Raw genomic sequence first — 5,245 nt, forward strand, 5'->3', positions numbered from 1 at the left:
ATGTCTACGGGAGCTTCTATTCTTGTAGACAAGTGTTGGGCCTCCAAGAGCGAGAGGTTTGTAGAACAGCAGACAAGTTTCCCTTAAGTGGATTACCCAAGGTTTATCGATCTCAGGGAGGAAGAGGTCAAAGATATCCCTCTCATGCAACCCTGCAACCACAAAGCAAGAAGTCTCTCGTGTCCCCAACACACCTAATAGGTGCACTAGTTCGGCGAAGAGATAGTGAAATACAGGTGGTATGATTAAGTAGTAGCAACGGCAACGACACCAGAAAAGTGCTTTGCCCAGGACAGTAAACAAGCAGTAGTAATGCGACAGTAGTAACGCAGGTGAAACAAGAAACAAGCAGTAGTAACGCAGCAGTATTTAGGAACAAGGCCTAGGGATTAGACTTTCGCTAGTGGACACTCTCAACATTGATCACATAACGTAACAGTATAAATGCATACTCTACACTTTGTTGGATGATGAACACATTGCGTAGGATTACACGAACCCTCAATGCCGGAGTTAACAAGCTCCACAATAATGCTCATATTTTAGTAACCTTTAGTGTAAGATAGATCAACGAGACTAAACCAAGTACTAGCATAGCATGCACACTCGTCACCTTCATGCATATGTAGGAGGAATAGATCACATCAATATTATCATAGCAATAGTTAACTTCATAATCTACAAGAGATCATAATCATAGCATAAACCAAGTACTAACACGGTGCACACACTGTCACCTTTGCACACGTGCAGGAGGAATAGAACTACTTTAATAACACATCACTAGAGTAGCACATAGATAAATTGTGATACAAGACATATTGCAATCATAAAGAGATATAAATAAGCACCTCACTATGCCATTCAACAGTGAATAAGTATTCTGTGAAATCTAGCCTAAGAGACCCACACGGTGCACACACTGTCACCTTTACACACGTGGGACGAGGAGTCTCCGGAGATCACATAAGTAAAACTCACTTGACTAGCATAATGACATCTAGATTACAAGCATCATCATATGAATCTCAATCATGTAAGGCAGCTCATGAGATTATTGTATTGAAGCACATAGGAGAGAGATGAACCACATAGCTACCGGTACAGCCCCGAGCCTCGATGGAGAACTACTCCCTCCTCATGGGAGTAGCAGCGGTGATGAAGATGGCGGTGGAGATGGCAGCGGTGTCGATGGAGAAGCCTTCCGGGGCACTTCCCCGCTCCGGCAGGTGCCGGAACAGAGACTCCTGTCCCCCAGATCTTGGCTTCGCGATGGCGGCGGCTCTGGAAGGTTTCTGTGGTTTTCGTCGAACGCCTAAGGGTTTTCTGATCCAGGGGCTTTATATAGGCGGAGAGGCGGCGCCAGAGGGTCGAAGGGGGGTCCACACCCTAGGGGGGCGCCCCCCCCTTGGCCGCGCCGGGGTAGGGTGTGGGGCCCCTGTGGCTCCCTCCGATCCTTCCCGGGTGTTCCGGATGCTTCCGATGAAAATAGGAACTTTGGCGTTGATTTCGTCCGATTCCGAGAATATTTCGTTACTAGGATTTCGAAACCAAAAACAGCAGAAAACGAGAACCGGCACTTCGGCATCTTGTTAATAGGTTAGTTCCAGAAAATGCACGAATATGACATAAAGTGTGCATATAACATGTAGATAACATCAATAATGTGGCATGGAACACAAGAAATTATCGATACGTTGGAGACGTATCAGGATCATCTTATAATGCTACCGTCGCGATCTAAGCAAAATAAGATGCATAAAAGGATTAACATCACATGCAGTTCATATGTGATATGATATGGCCCTTTTGTCTTTGCGCCTTTGATCTTCATCTCCAAAGCACGGACATGATCTCCATCATCTTCGGGCATGATCTCCATCATCGTCGGCGAAGCACCAAGGTCAATGGCGCCGTCTTCATGATTGTCCTCCATGTAGCAACTATTACAACTACTTTGAAAAACTACTCAACATGAAATTTAAAGACAACCATAAGGCTCCTGCCGGTTGCCACAATACAATAATGATCATCTCATACATATTCATCATCACATTATGGCCATATCACATCACCAAACCCTGCAAAAACAAGTTAGACGCTCTCTAATTTGGTTTGCATATTTTACGTGGTTTAGGGTTTTCGATATAGATCTAATCTACCTACGAACATGAACCACAACGTTGATACTAATGTTGTCAATAGAAGAGTAAATTGAATCTTTACTATAGTAGGAGAGACAGACACCCGCAAAGCCTCTTATGCAATACAAGTTGCATGTCGAACGAGGAACAAGTCTCATGAACGCGGTCATGTAAAGTTAGTCCGAGCCGCTTCATCCCACTATGCCATAAAGATGCAAAGTACTCAACTAAAGATAACAAGAGCATCAACGTCCACAAAACCATTGTGTTCTACTCGTGCAACCATCTATGCATAGACACGGCTCTGATACCACTGTAGGATAACGTTGCATAGAAAACAAAAATTTCCTACCGCGAACACGCAATCCAAGCCAAGATGCAATCTAGAAGACGGTAGCAACGAGGGGGTATCGAGTCTCACCCTTGAAGAGATTCCAAAGCCTACAAGAGGAGGCTCTTGTTGCTGCGGTAGACGATCACTTGCCGCTTGCAAAAGCGCGTAGAAGATCTTGATCACGATCGGTTCCGGCGCCACGAACGGGCAGCACCTCCGTACTCGGTCACACGTTCGGTTGTTGATGAAGACGACGTCCACCTCCCCGTTCCAGCGGGCAGCGGAAGTAGTAGCTCCTCTTGAATCCGACGGCACGACGGCGTGGTGTCGGTGGCGGTGTAGAAGTCCGGCGGAGCTTCGCTAAGCTATGCGGGCAATATGGAGGAGAGGAGCTTTGGCTAGGGTTTGGGAGGGGTGGCCGGCCACTCTATGGGGGCGGCCAGCTTGTGGTCTTGGGGTGGCCGGCCCCCTCCCTTGGCCCCTCATTATATAGGTGGATCCCAAGTGTTGGTGTCCAAGTCTTCGAATAAGACCCGAAACCAAAACCTTCCATAAGAGGGGAAACCTAGCCCAACTAGGACTCCCACCCAAAGGTGGGATTTCCACCTCCCATGTGGGGGTGGCCGGCCCCTATGGTGGAGTCCACTTGGGACTCCACCCCATCTAGGGCTGGCCGGCCATGGAGGTGGAGTCCCTTGTGGACTCCACCTTCCTTGGTGGTTTCTTCCGGACTTTTCTAGAACCTTCTAGAACCTTACATAGAACCTTCCGCGACATTTTATTTCACATAAAATGACATCCTATATATGAATCTTATTCTCCGGACCATTCCGGAACTCCTCGTGATGTCCGGGATCTCATCCGGGACTCCGAACAAATATTCGAACTCCATTCCATATTCAAGTGCTACCATTTCAACATCCAACTTTAAGTGTGTCACCCTACGGTTCGAGAACTATGCGGACATGGTTGAGTACTCACTCCGACCAATAACCAATAGCGGGATCCGGAGATCCATAATGGCTCCCACATATTCAACGATGACTTTAGTGATCGAATGAACCATTCACATACAATACCAATTCCCTTTGTCTCGCGATATTTTACTTGTCCGAGGTTTGATCTTCGGTATCACTCTATACCTTGTTCAACCTCGTCTCCTGACAAATACTCTTTACTCGTACCGTGGTATGTGGTCTCTTATGAACTTATTCATATGCTTGCAAGACATTAGACGACATTCCACCGAGAGGGCCCGAGTATATCTATCCGTCATCGGGATGGACAAATCCCACTGTTGATCCATATGCCTCAACTCATACTTTCCGGATACTTAATCCCACCTTTATAGCCACCCATTTACGCAAGTGGTGTTTGGTGTAATCAAAGTACCTTTCCGGTATAAGTGATTTACATGATCTCATGGTCATAAGGACTAGGTAACTATGTATCGAAAGCTTATAGCAAATAACTTAATGACGAGATCTTATGCTACGCTTAATTGGGTGTGTCCATTATATCATTCATACAATGACATAACCTTGTTATTAATAACATCCAATGTTCATGATTATGAAACTAATCATCCATTAATCAACAAGCTAGTTTAAGAGGCATACTAGGGACTTTCTTGTTTGTCTACATATCACACATGTACTAATGTTTCGGTTAATACAATTATAGCATGACATATAAACAATTATCATAAACATAAAGATATAAATAATAACCACTTTATTATTGCCTCTAGGGCATATCTCCTTCATGGCCGTACTAGTACGGTCTCATATTTTTGTATTACTTGGACTGTAGCCAAATTCGAAATCTCATTCCAGCGGCAAAACTTCCCGCCCGAAAAATACAAATATTTCACACGCCTCTAACTTCCCATTCTACCCTCGTAAAGATGACAACAATGTCCATGCATAAGTCGGTTGGTGGGGGGTCTACCCGTCATTTTTTTCGATCACCACCTCCCTAGCTCCGAAACTCCCCGAAAAAAAATTCATTTCCCTCACTCTCTCCTCTAAGACCACCCACCGGAACTTCCCAAGTCCCTCTCTCTCCCACCTCCACGACCACCGCACCGGACATCCCCGCCGGACCTCCCTGGCCTACCCGAGGCCTCGCGATCCTCGTCATCCGGCCGTCCGCCGGAGCCGGTTCATCGACGCCGTCATCAACCGGACCGGATCATCCCCGCCGAACCTCGAAACCATATACTCATCCAGCAGTCTACCGCAGTCGCTTCAGCTGCGGTATCGTCCACCCCACCGGAGCCGCTTCGCCGGATCCGTCGTCCACCGCATCGGATCTAGCTCACCGACACCGCCGTGCATGAACCGGATCCGCTTCACCGGCGCCTTGCATGATCTAAACTCTTCTACTCGTCGCTTTTCTATTGCTTGCCTCGCAAGTTCTTGTTTAATCTTGGGGGAACCTGTTTGTGCTAACGACGCGCCGTTACGTTTTTGCAGATGAGATGAGTAATCATGAAGTGTAATGGCCGTCTCTCCAACCCCAAGTAGCACATGTAGCGTACTTCATCACCGGATCTATCAACCCCATGAAGATCTGCTCGTGACTCCCACGAGTGCTTCTCCTAATGTAAGTCCCTTGTTTAAGCGCCATGTTCCGGGTTCGGATGCTTGTTTGTCCGAAGCTCTTTTAGTTCATTCCTAGCTATGACCGTAACACGTTGCTATTTTCTACTTCATTGCTAACTTTAAGCGATTGAACATTTTGGTTTGCATTCCCTGCTCTCGTA

Source organism: Lolium rigidum, chromosome 1 (genome assembly GCF_022539505.1).
Source record: "Lolium rigidum isolate FL_2022 chromosome 1, APGP_CSIRO_Lrig_0.1, whole genome shotgun sequence".
NCBI lineage: Eukaryota > Viridiplantae > Streptophyta > Magnoliopsida > Poales > Poaceae > Lolium > Lolium rigidum.